This window comes from Euprymna scolopes, chromosome 8, assembly GCF_053919585.1.
Source record: "Euprymna scolopes isolate OS-2025 chromosome 8, ASM5391958v1, whole genome shotgun sequence".
In the NCBI taxonomy this organism is placed as follows: domain Eukaryota; kingdom Metazoa; phylum Mollusca; class Cephalopoda; order Sepiida; family Sepiolidae; genus Euprymna; species Euprymna scolopes.
In genome coordinates, this window is record NC_136489.1 from 171,000,609 (window position 1) to 171,018,614 (window position 18,006).

General features: G+C 34.9%; 1 long non-coding RNA gene across 1 annotated transcript in view; it reads left to right on the top strand.

Annotated features, from left to right (window-relative positions):
* LOC145284032 (uncharacterized) overlaps nt 1-15,345 on the top strand; it is a 17,448-nt gene extending 2,103 nt beyond the window's left edge. The window contains exon 2 of the long non-coding RNA XR_013868782.1: nt 14,457-15,345. This is a non-coding gene — a long non-coding RNA (uncharacterized LOC145284032). The remainder of the gene's footprint in view (nt 1-14,456) is intronic.
* The last annotated feature ends 2,661 nt before the right edge of the window (nt 15,346-18,006 follow it).

Genomic DNA, 18,006 nt, shown 5'->3' on the forward strand with positions numbered 1-18,006 from the left:
CTTGCATAATATTTGCGTAAAAAGTTTACAGTAAACACAAAATTGTTTCCATATATATTTATCTATACGTATATATTTTTGTTTAATCTGTCTATCTACCTATCTATATATCTATAAAAGTGAACGTGTCTGTGTGTGTCTGTGTATGCAATAACTCTGTCAATTTAAAGTCTACAAACTCGAAATTTGATATACAGGGTACTGAGATTTCGGAAAATCGATGTGCTCGGTTATCGGCCAGGGGTCAAAGTTCAACGATTTGACGTTTGAAAACTCTACTAAACTCCTCCTACAATTTTTAATCTAAACAATTGAAATTTTAGATATAGGTTCCTTGGATAGGGATCTAACTTAATAACTTGATTTGAGCCCAAAACAATAAATGTTAAGGGGTCATAATAGGGGTCAAAGTTAAAGAAATTGGGGCTTTTTTTTTGCTCAACATACACCTCTAAACACCCAGGCAACGCCGGGCTGATATGCCAGAATATATATATATATATATATATATATATATATATATATATATATATATATATATATATATATAGTACTATCATGGGTGCCCGGCGTTGCCCGGGTGTTTTGAGGTGTATGCTGAGCAAAAAAAAAAAAAGGTAAATTTTTAAAACTTTGACCCCTATTATGACCCCTTAAAATTTATTGTTTAGAGCTCAAATAAAGTTATTAAGTTAGATCCATGTCCAAGGAACCTATATCTAAAATTTTATATGTTAAGACCTAAAATTGTCGGAGGAGTTTGGTAGAGTTCACAAAAGGTAAAATCGTTAAACTTTGACCCCTTAATTGCCAAATTTCTGTCCGTAAACCAATCAGATCGATTTTCCCAAATCTCAGTACCCTGTATATCAATTTTCGAATCTGTAGACTTTAAATTGACAGAGTTATGTCGTAGGGAAATGTACACAGACACACACAGACATACACACACTGACACTTTCACTTTACAAATAATGATCACGAAATAAACGAATACATTATTTTCTATGTGGAAATGTATTATTTTGTTTAAATAAAAAATACTTTTACTAAAGTTATGGTTTTCAGTAGTAAAAGACAAAATGAATGACTTTATTTTTGCTAATTTTTATGAAAACAAAGCATCGTAAATTGTAACAATTAATTTTTTTTTCTCCAGAATATTACAAAAAAATTCTCCAAAATTAACGATGCCAATTAGAAATTAAGTTTACGACTACACTCTTACTATTTATGTGAGGCTTTAAAAAAATATTATTTGCATATTCATAGTTTTTCAGCATAAATCAATGAAAGAGGAAGTAGATTGATAAGACATTACTCAATAAGTTTCAAGGCTAACAAAAGAAAAAATTCGACTTAGTCATCAACATGAAAAGTGTATATATATATATCCACTTTATATATCTACTAGCAGGGGTTCCCGGCGTTGCTCGGGTGTTTGGAGGTGTATGCTGTGCAAAAAAAGCAAAAAAAACAAAAAAATGGTTAATTTTTTAAAACTTTGACCCCTATTATGACCCCTTAAAATTTATTGTTTCGGGCTCAAATCACTTTATTAAGTTAGATCCAGGTTCAAGGAACCTATATCTAAAATTTCAAGTGTCTAGACCCAAAATTGTCGGAGGAGTTTGGTAGAGTTCTTAAAGGTCAAATCGTTGAAATTTGACCCCTTAACAGCCAAATTTCTGGCTGACACCCGTCACATCGATTTTCCCAAATCTCAGTACCCGGTATTTCAAATTTCGAGTCTATAGACTAAAAATTGACAGAGTTATTGCGTAGGGAAATGTACACAGACAGACAGACACACAGACAGACAGACAGACACGTTCACTTTTATAGATATATATAGATATACGAGTTTGTAGACCAAAAATTATTTGGTAGGGAAATGCACACACAAACACATTTTCAGTTATATATATGTATATATACCAACTTTATATATATATATATATATATATATATATATATATATATATATATATATATATATATATACTCTTATGATTTTATTTTATTGGTATTTATTTGTTTCCCCACGAAATCAAAATGTGAATAAAATAAGGCAAAAGGGGCACTCTGGTTGGGACCAAAAATAATAATTGTCTCAGTATAGAGGGTTTCCCCCTCGATTGACTAAGGACACATTAAGTGTAGCATCAGAACAGATACTACACTTTGAGTAATATATATTCTTTATTCATTCCGAAAGTTCACAAACAAAATAGAAATAAACAAAAAAATTAGGCACAAGGCCACTCCAAACTCGACCCGAGGGCCAAGAAAGAAAAAAGGCAAGCCTTTTTTTCTTTTTATTTAAAAAACATACAACTTTGTAATATATTGGTCGTGGAATTGCATTCATTTGCAAAATATCTAACTAATTTGCATATTCTTTTAAACATTCTGTTTAATTAATTCCGTTTGTTTGCTTTTCGGTTTTCTTATGGGATGATCATCTTTAGTTAACTACTACGTGTAATTATGTTCATGCAGATAGTCTATATGATTTATTGTATTTATTTGCTTCCCCACGAAAGCAAATTAGGCACAAGGCCGTTTTTAATGTGGGGTAAAACCAGCTCCCCTAAAAGTAGGCAAAAATGGGGCACTCTGGTTACCAAAAATAATAGTATAGAGGTTTTCTTCTCCATTGACTGTTACAAATTATCTTAAGTGCATCATCTGCAGAACAGATACTACACTTTGAGGTATTTATTTGCTCCCCCATTGAGCAAATTAGGAACAAGGCCGATTTTTAATGTGAAGAGTGAAGGGGAAATGAGGACCAACTCCCCGGGGAGTAGGGGAGCTGGATAGTGACAATTGGTATGAAGGGTTGCCCCTACATTGACCAAGGTCTTATATGTGGGGTTTCCCCCACATATGGTCTTTGCTTGCAGTATCTGCCGGAACAGATACTACACTTGGAGGTATTTATTTGCTCCCCCACTGAGCAAATTAGGCACAAGGCCGATTTTTAATGTGAGGAGTGGAGGGGAAATGGGAACTAACTCCCCGGGGAGTAGGGGAGCTGGATAGTGACAATTGGTATGAAGGGTTGCCCCTACATTGACCCAGGTCTTATATGTGGGGGAAACCCCACATATGGTCTTTGCTTGCAGTATCTGCTGGAACAGATGATATTTATTTGCTCCCCCACCGAGCAAATTAGGCACAAGGCCGATTTTTAATGTGAGGAGTTAAGGGGAAATGGGGACCAACTCCCCGGGGAGTAGGGGAGCTGGACAGTGACAATTGGTATGAAGGGTTGCCCCTACATTGACCAAGGTCTTATATGTGGGGGCGACCCCACATATGGTCTTTGCTTGCAGTATCTGCCGGAACAGATGGTGTTTATTTGCTCCCCCACCGAGCAAATTAGGCACAAGGCCGATTTTTAATGTGAGGAGTGAAGGGAGGGGGAAGGGAAAAAGGGGACCAGCTCCCGAGAGGTGGGAAATGGGAGCTGGTTAATGGTCAGGCATGTGGGGTTGCCCCCACATCTGGTCTTTGCTAGTCATAGCTAGTCATAGCTAGTCATAGCTTGCAGCATCTGCCGGAACAGATGGTATTTATTTGCTCCCCCACCGAGCAAATTAGGCACAAGGCCAATTTTTTATGTGAGGAGTGAAGGGAGGGGGAAGGGAAAAGGGGACCAGCTCCCGAGAGGTGGGAAATGGAAGCTGGTTAAAGGTCAGGCATGTGGGGTTGCCCCCACATCTGGTCTTTGCTAGTCATAGCTAGTCATAGCTTGCAGCATCTGCTGGAACAGATACTACACTTTGATCTTGGCCAAAAAGCCAAGGAAGTAATATTTGCGTAAAAAGATTATAGTAAACACAAAACTCTTTCTCTATATATATGTATGTATAAGTATATGTATTTGTTTAAAATATGCCTACCAAACTCCTCTGTTAGTCTTTGGTCTACAGACATGAAACTTAATACGTAGGGTATTCGAACTCATACGAAACTTTATATTTGGGTTTTAGCCATGGAAAATCGTTGTAAAAGTGTGAAAATTTTGTAAAAATGAAATTTGGCAGGTAAAGGTCGAAGGCCGGCATTACGAATATGCACGCGTGGTTTTTCCAAGGGGTGGAGACTTGTAAGTGTTTATTATTCATTGGTATGCTGAATTTTTATTGCTTTTTTATTGGGCTTGTCCAGGGAGGCGTTGACCTGGCTGTAGTCGCTATCTCTTTCTGTTAATGTTTTTTTTCTTTTCCTTTAGGGTGGGGTAGGGTGTGTGTGTGTGTGTGTGTGTGTGTGTGCGTGTGTATTTATGTGTGTGTGTGTGCGCGTGTGTGTGCGTGTGTGTGTTTGCTTTTATTGGTTTGGGAATGTGTATATTGTTTTATAGTATTTGGGGGTTATTTGCTTCCTTAGGAAGGCGGCTGTGGTCCGAGGTCGTTACTAATGTGTATGTGTGGGGAGGGGGGCACTGGCTCTTCTGAAATAAGGGTAGGGGTGCTTTCATTCTATTTTGATATTTATTTTTTGGATTCTTGGATTTTAGTATTGTGATTTTTCGTTTTAGTCTTATATTATGTTTGTTTAGAAAGAGGGGTGTATTTAAAATAGGGGATTTTTTAATGTTTCTATTTATTTGTCTCTCCATGTGGGTATGGCCAGACCCAGGATCGGTTCCTAGTGTGGGTAAGATTTTGTTCCCCAGAGGGGGGCATTGGAGGGGGTATAGGTATAGAAGAGGGATGATAGAAGGGATGATAGTCGTTTCAGTCATGAGGGGGTTCTCCTCCACTGACTGAGGAGGGAGCGATGTGTTGGAACAGATATTATACTATGGTTCTAGGTGTCTCCTAGTGTTGTTGGTTTCGAGGTTAAGTAGGGTTGGTATTGTTCAGTGTGTTGTATTAGAGATAGGGGTGTTATGTCTGTGTGTGGTTGTATGCGCGCACGTGTGTGTGTTTTAATGTGTCGGTTCTGATTTTTGTGTGGGTGTGTATATGTGTATGTGTATGGGTGTGCATGCGAGTGTACCTTGCATTTAAATGCAAGGTACACTCGCATGCACACCCATACACATACACATGACTTGGTGACTACTCCCTTGGTGACTACTCCCTTATTTAAATATACATCTTTCTTTCGTTGGAATTTATTAACCCATTTTATATATATATATATATATATATATATATATATATATATATATATAGAGAGAGAGAGAGAGAGAGAGATAGAGAGAGAGAGAGAGAGGAAAGAATATAGATAGATAGATAGACAGACAGAGACAGATATATATATATATATATATATATATATATAGATTTGTCATGAAAATGATAGATAAATTTGTTTATAGATAGACTGAAGAAAGATAAATAGATAGATGGATAAATAATCTGATATGTTTTTAATGATTTAAGAATGTAATGTTTATTAAAAATTTAATGAAAATAACGGTAAAACAAAGACTCGCAACGTCTCTTCTGTGGGAGAGAGGTTGCAGGGAAGAGAAAAGGGCACCCTCCTCTAAGCTACGAAGTCTATTTTGTACTGTCAAGGCAGGATAAACTGTTTTTAACAGATCCTGCCCAGATGTGGCAACAGTACTCCATCCTTGGACGTACCTGGCTTTTACATAGATAGAATTGCATCAGCAGTGAGATATCTATTGGAGCGGTAGAAGAATCCCACCATTTTTCCAGCGACCTTGGCAACAGATTTGATGCACGTGTTCCATTTCAGATCAGGAATAAAGGCCAATCCCAGAAGCTTGTCAAAACATAGAGCCTCCCCAAGACGAGAGCCATCCATTTCAATTGATGCCAGATTGGGATCGGAGTGTTGATGATGTAAAGATTGTGCTGATATGGCAAGTGTTCGTCTGAGCTTCAATCTCTGGTCCCCTCGCCAATATTTCACAAAAAACATTCGTCTAGCAGATTCCATGAACAAAGCTTCTTTCTTAGAAGTGCACGCCCGTGGAACTCTTTTCCGTTTGATTGTTTCCCACCTGACTGCAACTTGGATGTCTTCAAGTCGAACATAAACAAATTCCTGATAAACCGCCCCTTAAGTAATCCAATTTACAAAATCTCCATTATTAACGACTACTACGATATTATTCTATTGATTACTGTACATGCAATAATCCTTATCCTCGAGTGGCCCCCGGGCCTTGATGAGTGGTGACTCCCATGTAATATATATACATATATAATGTAATATATATATATATATATATATATATATATATATATATATATATATATATATATATATATATATATACTTCAGAATAATTTTTATTTAACAATCAGTTGTTATGGAAACATGAGATTGTAGGTTTACAAAATATTACTGACAGTAATATTCTATAAGTTATCCCATCTTTTTTAAATTCATTGAATTACAATTTAATATATATATATATATATATATATATATATATATATATATATATGTATATATATATATATATATATATATATATATATATAATTAAAATTAAAACTTATCACAGAAATAATTGCCTTTTCCTTCAGAACAAAGATGCCCTCTATAAATCTGACCCCAATCACCATAGCCCATTAAGTATCACTTTTTGGATTGAACAGAAGTAAAAAAAAAAAAAAAAAAAATGCATGACAATCTCACGCCATCTAAAAATTAAACAAATCAATTAAAAGTAAATACGAGGTGCTTGTTAAGATACAATCAACAAATCGAGTTAGAAAAAAATACATTGTTTTCGGCATAACAATTAAGTATGTAATATAGTTTTAAGCAAAAATAATATTACATACTTAATTGTCATGCCGAAAATAGTAATATATTCAAAAATTACGAAAAATCATTGAGTAGAATATTATTTATAGTTAAAAGTAATTTTTACGAAAAATTGGGTAAAATCGCATTTTTCTTAGACGTTATAAAGTAGACGGTAGGAGTCTACACGCAGGGGACATAACTCTAAAAGGAATACTTTAAAATACTTGTGTCATGGCTGGAATATTTGTTTCCATAACGATAAACTTTTTACTAAAAGCACAATAGTAGTTGTTCTACTCGATGAATTTTCGTAATTTTTGGATATGTTACTATTTTGGACACGACAATTAAGAACGTAATATTGTTTTTGCTAAAACGATATAAAAAGAAAAGATTTATCGACTATAGCCTAATAAGCACCAAATACAGTTTACGTTTAAACGCAATTTTTACTCAATAACGAATCACAAGATTATAAAAACATGAAATTGAAAAAATACGTTTGGTTGTTTTGTTTTACGGCATATCAACCCTTTTCGGTTTTTGAAAATAGTATTTGATGTTGCATCCAGTTATTTTGTAGAAGGTTTTTATTTTTCAAGTTCTTTGTATCTTCAATCGATAGTTTGGCCAAATAGTTTGGCTTTGTATCTTCAATCGAAGTGTTTGGCTAGGTTGTTTTATAGTGGATTTTTTCATTTTTGTTCCCTGCCCTGCAGAACATGAATGAGTTTTGCAATGGTGAAGAGAAAAGGGTTACAGTATTAATGTTTGGTACATTTTAAGTTAGGAAACCAGTCAGGAAGTGGAGGAGAAAAATGGGAAATGGAAAGAAGTTAAAGGTGGATTGTTGTTTTTGGTTTTGCAGAACATAATTAAGTTTTGCAAAAGGAAGTAGAAAAACAAAAAAGCATTAATGGTACGTGCATTTCGTCTCAGGGAGCCAATATCTTCAGACAGCCTAATCTGGTAGCACCAGACAAAAAGTACGTGTTTTTTTTTTAAATAATTTTTTTTTTTATAAATATTTTCGTATTACTAATCTTTAATAATTACTAATTCAATTGTTTAATAACAGTATTATAACAATATTATCAGATAATGAAACTTCTGTTAGTTTTGTTTTTTTTTGGCGGGCCTGTACGAGAGTGCCCGCCCACCGTCTAAAAATGCGTGTTTTTCACTCTTTTTTCAAAAACGTTTTATTTCCGACGATTATCATAGATTACAGACTTAAGTATGATATTAGCAGGGGAAAAAATAAAAAATAAAAAATAAAATAAAATAATGACTTTTAAGATGGAGGCTCTAATCATGTGACACGTCGGTAAAAAAATGGACACTAAATCAGGTAAAATTAAGTAGAACGTTATAACGAGAAAGTGGACCCCCCCCCTTCTTAAAAATCATTGAATTTATACTTTTTTATCAAATTTTTTTTCTGATTATATGATACTTAAGTCTGTAATCTATAATAATTGTCGAAAAAAAAAAGGTTTAAAAATGGTGTAAAACACGCATTTTTAAGGGGTGGGCATACTCGCACAGACCCGCCGTTTTTTTTTTTTTTATCAACAAAATTGAATTTGTTTAATTTTTGTTTTTTACTTACCTTTATCCCTAACAAGGCATATCGCCACTGGGACGTAAGGGACTACTAAGTGGCACCATATCCTTGTAAAGATTAGCAAGATGTTGGTTTACATTACATTTAAACTTCTGCATATCAATACAGTTAGGGAAGCAGATAGCAGGAAGGGAATTCCAAAGTCTAGCTGTTCTAAGGAAAAAGCTATTAGAAGAGAAAACATTATGGCATTTAGAAACCTTAACAGTGAGGGGGCGTGATTTTGTTGTTAAGCGGGTTTGTCGGGGATATGTACGCTGAGGGGACACAAGTGCAATGAGTTCATCAGAGCACATTCCATTAAAACATTTGTAAAACAGGCACAGGTGTGCAACATTGCGACGATGGGACAGAGATTGGAGCCTAGTTGACAAAGCGGGATCTATTATATTGGAGACCCCTTTTTTGGACCCTATCCAAGCGTGGGGAGACTAGTGCCATAATGGTTGGAGTGGCTTTAGCAGACGCTAAATTTTTGTTTCACCCAATGACATAGTTTAATTTCTTGCTAATGTCACGTGTTTGCATCTTGTCATTTGAATAGTTTTTTTTTTACATAGACATCACCACATTATCAAGGCCAAGAGGCCACTCAAGGATAAGGGTTAAAGAGTGTACAGTAGAAATTGGCCATTATAGTAATCATTAGTAATGAAAATTTGGTAAAGTTGATAACCTATATGGAACGGCTCATCAAGAACTTATTTACGTTAGACTTGAAGACAACCATATTGTAGTCAGCCGGAAAGCAGGAAAACGGAAGACAATTCCACAGGCGTGCAGTTCTAAGAAAAAAGCTTTGTTCATGGAATCTACGTTTAGGTTTAGGCACAGATAAAGAGTGGGGGGAATTATTGATAGTGTTTACAGCTAGACGAGTGTTTCTTGTGAAAGTTTGGCGAGGGGGCACCATAGATTGAAGCTCATTCGAACACTTTCCATGAAAATAACGATACATCAGAGACAAACTCGCAACATCTCTTCTGTGAGATAAAGGTTGCAAGGAAGAGAAAAGGACATCTCCTACGAGGCTACGAAGTCTATTTTGAACTCTATCAAGGCAGGCCAAGTCCTTTCTAGCAGCTCCTGCCCAGATGTGGTAACAGTATTCTATCCTTGGACGTACCTGGCTCTTATATAGATAGAGAATAGCATCAGCAGTGAGATATCTACCGGATCGATAGAAAGATCCCACCATTTTTCCAGCGGCCTTGGCAACAGATTTGATGTACGTGTTCCATTTAAGATCAGGAGTAATGGTCAAGCCAAGAAGATTGTCAAAACTTGAGGCCTCCTGAAGACGAGAGCCATTCATTTCAATTGATGTCAGATGTGGATCAGAATGTTGATGATGTAAAGAGAGAAGCTTGGTTTTAGATGCATTAAAAGTAACCAGCCATTCTTTACCCCATTGTACTACGTGCTACTTCTTCATTATAATACCGAAATTCGGAAATCGAAAGATTGAATATCAAGTAAAAACCAATAATATTGTGCCGTTAAACACACCTAAAAAATGCGTTCACTTCTTGTTCTGAAAATAACAAATAAATAAATAAATAAAAACTCAATTACGCGCGCAAACAAAAAAATATAAATTTCAGAGGCGCAAAGATAAAAAAAAAAAAAAAATACGGCCACGCAAATTCTGCGGGGAACAAAACTTAAAATGCGTTTTGTTCGGCAGACGTTGTTGAAAGCATACCACGTGACAAAAGAGTGCATGTCTCAACCAATCAACGCCCAAAGAAGGATTTAATTTTCAAAACCTTTTTTCCCAAATCGCCTGGGAGCCGATCGACAAATACTTAAACGAGGTCACTCATTCACTCATTCTCACTCGGCGCTCCGCACTCTGCGTCCCTCACTCTTCACCCATTTTTCTCTATTCACGTCAAAGACTTCGTTGCTACATATTTTTCCGCCAGCATGACAAAACACGATTATCCACATGCACGCACACACCCCGCGAATAATGCAGATATTCAGCTGCACGCAAGGACATTTATCTTCCTTTTAATTTCTCCTCGTACACACAAAATGAAGCCTGTTTTCTCGCTGAGAAAACAAAGGACACTCTCTGCTTCTTCTTGTCAAAACAACGAACAGTCTCAATAACTTTTACATTTGCAAGAACTGTCTATCCAGACACACCTTCTGTACACTAAAAAAATGATTCGTTTGTTACTTGTTATTTTTGTGTAAATAAACACCGTTTATTTCACAGGTTTGATTTTTTTTTATTTGTGGTGGAAAAAAGGATCGTATGAGACCTGAGTACCACTAGTATTATCTAGTTAATTGTCATGTCAGAGTAATAAACATATCCAAAAAATTACAAAAAAACGATAAGCAAGAAAACTAATTATTAATGAAAATAGTTTTCGAAGACAATTAGCGATCATTGAGTGTTGCAAAAAAAAAAAAAAGAAAAGAAAAAGAAAAAAACAAAGAGAGAAAACGAAAAGAACCGGAGAGTTCGAATCGTAACAAAAGGGAGATAATTATTTCCCGAAAACTAAAACTCTTAGTCTAATTTAGCAAAACTTAATTTTAGCTAATTGTCTTCGAATCTGTTTTCATTAATATAAATTTCTTAACTTATCGTTTTTCGTAATTTTTGGATATGTTCATTACTGCGACATGACAATTAAGTAGATCAGTGTCCATAAGAGGACAGGGAATGAGTAGATAGATAGATAGATAGATAGATAGATAGATAGATAATGGAAACGGCACTAACCCTATATGGGTCTAATCGGTTTTCTCCAAAGGAGGAAGTTCCATGGGAGTATGAAATTCACAATCGGTCCCCAGTCACATGTATATTCCCGTGGAAGGAAATGACGATGTTAGGTTTTTGCAACTCTTTGAGCGAGGTGTCGACGTCCTCCTACATACAGCGCCTGGAATTTCCAAATTGGTCACCCGTTTGGTACTGACTAGACTGAACGTCGCTTAACTTCGGTGAATAAACGAGAAGTGGTGTGTCAACATGATTATGACGTACTATATTTTGATATAGATAGATAGATAGATAGAGCGAGAGAGAGAGAAAGAAAGAATGAGTAAAAATGAGAGAGAAGGGAGAGAGATAATTAGTAAAAAGAGAGATTTTACTATTTTTTTAATCCTTTGAGATGAGTAATTTGTATATTTATTTATTTATTGTTTATTTCCAGATGTTATCCTCATTTTCATAGATATTGTTTCACGACGTTTCAGCCGACTATTCCTCTGGCCTTCGTCAGGTGATTAACTGCGTGACTGGATAGGAATACTGATAGTTTTTGAGGATAGCGGTTTCAATCCTACCCAAAGCTGGCCAAAACATGTTGATAAAACGACAACTATGGAAGGCAGTAATTACTAAAGATACAATTAAGAGACTCAGCATTCCTATCCCGTTGCGGTTAACCACCTGAAGAAGGCCAGAGGAATAGTTGGCCGAAGCGTCGTAAAACAACAACTATGAAGATAAGGAGAGTAGTCCGTAAATAAATAAAGATTTTACTATTTTTTTGTTTTCTTTTCAAATCTTTTATTTTTGTCTTTTTTTGGTTTCCTGTTCTCAAACTTTTGTGATTTTTCTCTTCAAATAAAGAACATTTCGTGCTACAATAGCGTGATTCCTGCCCTCATTTTCTGTACCTTCAATATGGGTGATTAAAAAAACCCATAAATCCTAAAAAAAAACAAAACAAAACAAAAACAACAAAAAAACAACAACAAACAAATAAACAAACAAAGCAACTAAACGAAAAAAAAAAAAACCAAACCAAATCTTTTTCTATACTCGTATAAGTTTGTTATTTTTTTGTATTGATATTCATATTAAAAACCCTTTTTTCTATTTATTTAAAAAGAAAATACAAGTTTGCTATATATGGGTCGTGGAATTGCATTCATCTGCAAAAGATCTAGCTAATTTGCATATTCTTTTAAACATTCATTTTAATCAATTCCGTTTGTTTTTGTTTTTTTAGTGTCCTCATGTAATGATCATCTTTAGTTAACTATTACGTATAATTATATCCATGCAGCTATTCTACATGATTTATACTTGCGTAATATTTGTATAAAAAGGTTATAGTAAATCCAAACCTCTTTCTATATATATTTATGTATGCGTATATATATCTGTTTAAAAAAAATTTCATACCAAACTCTTCTGTCAGTCTTTGATCTACAGACATGAAACTTAATATATAGGGTACTCAAACCCATACGAAACTTTATATTCTGTTTTAGCCGGGTAAAATCGGCGCAAAAGTGTGAAAATTAAATAAAATGGAATTTGCCTGGTGAAAGTCGAACGACGACATTACGAATATGCATGCGTAACGTAATAGCTATTGATCCATGCTTGGATTTTTAGCTTTGTAGTAAACATGTCCTCATAGTACAGTCATTAATGTCAAAGTAAATCGTAAGCTAAACGTTTTGGTTTCGATTCTCGGTGGTGGCGCAGAAGTCATTAAAAAAAAATCTTTTAAAATCATTACTATATATTGGGTCCAATATGATATAATAATAAATACGAAATCTGCATTAATCAAAATATCATATTTAAGCGTTTTTTTACGGCCGGGCAATTCCGGGCGGCTAGCTAGTAATGTAATATTTCCCTTCAAATTTGATTTGACGATTTTCACTTCTAAAACATTTTCACTTCTAAAACATTAACTTTTAAAACGTAGAGAAACATAATTAAATACACATATCCTCCCAAGATGTTGTTACGAGTTTTTTTTTATTCTAGAGTGATGCATAGCAAGGAAACAGCAACACAATATCTTCTTCAACATGGTCTTGTAGTTGAGGAAAATTCTTGCTGCAACTGCGATAGGCAAGAGATTTTAACTAACAAGACGGTCCATGGATAGTTTTTGAGGATAGCGGTTTCAATCCTACCCAAAGCTGGCCAAAACATGTTGATAAAACGACAACTATGGAAGGCAGTAATTACTAAAGATACAATTAAGAGACTCAGCATTCCTATCCCGCTGCGGTTAACCACCTGAAGAAGGCCAGAGGAATAGTTGGCCGAAGCGTCATAAAACAACAACTATGAAGATAAGGAGAGTAGTCCGTAAATAAATAAAGATTTTACTATTTTTTTGTTTTCTTTTCAAATCTTTTATTTTTGTCTTTTTTTGGTTTCATGGTCTTGTAGTTGAGGAAAATTCTTGCTGCAACTGCGATAGGCAAGAGATTTTAACTAACAAGACGGTCCATGGACAAAATGTTCCAGTATGGAGGTGCAGAAGAAAAGGTTGCCAGTCAGATCGGTCAGTTAGAAAAGGGAACGAATTCTTCCATTGTACCAATTTGAATGGAAGGCTCCACTGTAATTTGAAGCTCTGTGGAATTTTAAAGCTAGTTATTTGTAGAGCATCAAGATGTCAATGGAGGAAGTGCCAAAGCATACTGGTAGATCAACAAATAATGTGATGGACTGGTTTAATTACTGTCGGGAAGTGTGCTCTAAGATCGTATCTGTGACGAGGAGATGAAAGATGAGGGGAACAACAGACAACCCAATACAAATAAATGAGGCCAGATTTGCAGGGCGCCGGAAATACAATCGTGGCCATCTTTTAGCTGGAGATGAACCGTTTTATAGAAGAGAATAAAATAGTGTCAAGGAGTATGTTTTTTTTCTAATCTCTTTTGGTAAGAAATACCTTAGACCTTAAAAATAGGGTAAGAACCACACTATAGTAACACTGAACATTTTTTTTACTAATTTATATAATACTCTCTGAATGATTTTTCTCCGTTTTTAGAGCTAGTTTAAATGTGAAGCTTCTATTTTGCAATATCGACGGCCGAAGTTAATTCTGGTTATTTAAAGTTCGCTTTATGGATTTTTCAGCATGTTTTATAGAATGGAATAAAATAGTGTCAAGTATTTTTTTTTCTATCCTCCTTTGGCAAGAATCACCTTAGACCCGAAAAAGCGGGGTAGGAATCACACGATAGTAACACCAAACATTTTGTTACTAATTTATACTTTTTCTGACTAATTTATACTTTTTCTCTAAATGATTTTTTCTTGTTCATTTTTTATTTTCAGATTCAGTAAAATGGGTCTTGCTTGTTCTTCCAATAAAAACAGAAACGGAGTTGCTCAAGTAAAGGAATTACGGCCAGACGGAGAATGGAATCTTCCACGGGGATCGGAACCGCGAATGATCCGATCGATTCACATCGATGAAAAAGACAATCACGTCTTTCTTGTTGACTATGAAAATGATTCGATTATTGAATTGAATGAACGCGGAGAAATTCGGACTGAATTTCGATTTGATGATCAAAACAACGAAGGCCACTTCCTGTTCACATCGTTCGACATATGTTCAATCTCACCCGACATTTTGGTCGTTTGTGGCAAAGATTCAGATGAAGGTAAAATGGTCTTCTTAGAAAGAGAACAGAATCCCCCTTTTCTTAAAGTAAAAAAAAATATCTCAACGCATGAAACACAATCTCTGTCTTTGTGTTCGGGAAACGAGTCAATTTTTTGTTTAGATTCCAATTGTAAAATCCACTCTTTCTCAAAGGAAGGCGAAAAAATGCAAACTACCGGCATTAACGAACTGGCGGGCTCATTTGGATTCAAACCACGGATTCGTGTGGATCCTTCGAGTGGGGAGCTGTGGTGGTCAGCGTATGATTCTTTCAATACGGAAACGAAAAATGTTGATTTCACGAAAAAAGGAGGGGAAAAAATTGACGATTTTTCTTTCGATAAATATGGACAATTGTATTTTCCAACTAAAGAAGGGATTTTTTCTTCTTTTCCAAAAATAAAACTTTTATACAAATTTCCTGAAAAACCTGATTATCTTCCCCAAATTTCAGTTTCGGAAAATAAAATACTTGTTTGTATTCAAAATAATGGAAAAGATGTGGTTAAATTTTTTAAAATAATTTATTGTAAATAAAATTTATAAATTAAAATATATTGTTTTCAAACTATCTTTTTTATGTAATTTGTAAGAATAAAATTTTCCGTTTTGTTTTCGTTCCAATGTTGGTCAAGATGCGAACCCCTGAAAATTACTGAATTATTAAACAAAACAACTTTAATCGTGTTAGCAGGTGAAAAATTACCGCCATCTTTGTTTAATTCGAACGGAAAATTACCTCCCTGTTGAACTCTCCTGTGTCTTACGATCGTTTTCATCAAATTCTATTTTTCATTTTCTTTGATAAAATTTTTTCTACTTATCAATTTTCGTAATTTTTGATATAATCATCTTAAAAATACGAGAAATACGTAGATATCTTCCCCAAATTTCAGTTTCGGAAAATAAAATACTTGTTTGCATTCAAAACGATGGAAAAGATGTGATTAATATTTTAAAAATAATTTCTTGTAAATAAAATTTATAAATTAAAAAATATTGTTTTCAAACTATCTTTTTTAAATGGAATTTATGGAAGTAAACTTTTTTGTTTTGTTTTTGTTCCAATGTTTGTCAAGGTGGGAACCCCCAACTGGGTAGGGTCTCTGGGTCGTTGCTATTTGCCGCTCGATATTATATCTGGGTGCTCGGCGTTGCCCGGGTGTTTGGAGGTGTGTGTTGTCCCGTACCACGAAGGCGGAAATGAACGTGAAAAAAAAAATAAATAAAACGTGACGCGTTAGTTGTTGCGCCCATCGCCAAATTGGAAGTGACGTAAGTTTAAATTAAGGGTAGACAATCGAAAAGAGGCGATGACTTTCGAAAATATCGGAGAAAAAAAAACGACCCCTCCCAGTAGAAAACTACCTAGTTGAAGGTGAAGGAATTAATGTTTTTGGCTAATTTTTCGATATTTGTCTTCCGAAGGCTCGATCTTCAAAATGAAATGAGACATACATACATACATGCTGATTGCAACGTTTTGTCAGACGAGTGCCACTCCCTCAGACATTTAAAATCCATGAGCCCAAATGCCTGAGGGAGTATCTATACAAAGATGATGTTACAGAGTGTTAGCTTTGTACGACAGCTAAGTCTCTCTCTCGGTTCAAAATGTTGAAATCCAGCAACAAGCAAGAGCAAGATAGCCAGCAACAAATTAAACTGCAGACCAGCTTAATGCGGGTACTAGTCTTCCGCTTTATGGTTTTTTAAATCAGAGATTTGCTTCTCCTAGAAAGGTTGCCTTCACCACGGCTTACGGGAGCCCTCTCCACCCCAATACACATATACACACACACACACAGAAATATACACGGTGCTAGTTGGCCGTTGACCCAGAAAAACATACATACATACATACATACATTTAAACAGAGAGGTGAGATTTATATTATAGATTGCATCCTCAGCACCATCACCCTTAAAAAAATTACATTCTCCTATTTGTCATATCAATACCTTGATGGATTACGTATTGAAATACTTGGTAGAAAGACGAAAAATATTTTTTACAGTTTGAATAGGGAATCAATGTAAACTAATTATAACATAAAATGATCCGTCAGTTCCTGATTACTCTAGCTTTTTAGGGCAGATAATTAAATCTTCAGGGGCGGGGCTTTGAAAGATACAGTCCGTTCGCTTATTAAGGTTGGTGTGGGATGCTTTTATTGGGTTTATGTTTACTTTGCAAAAAACTTAACCGTTAAATAAAAGTATTTATATGCTATGACGTATAGCATTAGTGTTAGAATTTTAAAGATTGTGAGATTTGCTAGGCAAAATTAGAACTAGTATTAAGTTGTTACATGAGTCCAACCGTTTTTTTAAAAAGAAAATCAAAGAATTTTAACAGCAAACTAAGTTCGTTTGGGACCCAAGCTGCAAGTTTTTGTGTTAATCTCGTCGACTGAAGGTGGCATGAAATTGTTGCAAAATCACAAAACTTCATCTTTTCACCCAATTCTCTACATGTCTGATGACCATCTTCCTTTAAAATAACCATGAGTTGGTCTTCGTCTACCTTGATTGGTCTTTTGGAATGAGGAGAGTCATTGAGATCTATATTATTGTGTCTGAATCTGGTAAACCAATCTCTACCAGTTCTATAAACAACAGCGTTTTCTTTATATACGGCACAAATATCCTTACTCACCTCACTCACTTTCTGACCTCAATTAAAGGCGAAAAGAAGGAGGTGTCGAAAATGTAATATTTTTTAATCTACTTGACAATTCATTGACGGTTCTGAAAAATGAGAAAAAATTATATAAGCAAAAAAAACCCAAAACAAAACAAAACAAAACACACACACAAAAAAAATAAAATAAAAATTACCATTATCTTGTAGAACAGAATACGTGCTTTCTAATGATATATAATACTTTACCAAATATCAAAACTTATGCAACAATCTGATTGTCAGGTTAGGGTTAGGGTTAGGGTTAGGATTAAAAGACTCTATCACTCGGGGGACTTAGAGTTAGCATTTTGGATGGGGTATTTTGTTTAAATGGCTTATAGTAAATAATGTGGACTCCCTCTACTGCGATAGAAAATTACTCACTATAGAGCTTATCCTACATCTTTACAAAACCATTACTCACGAATACATGGAATATTATCACATTTGGATTGGTGCATTTACAGCTCACTTTTTTTTCCTTTTTAAAATTTTTTGTTTTTTAATTTTTTTTTAATTCAAAAAATTTG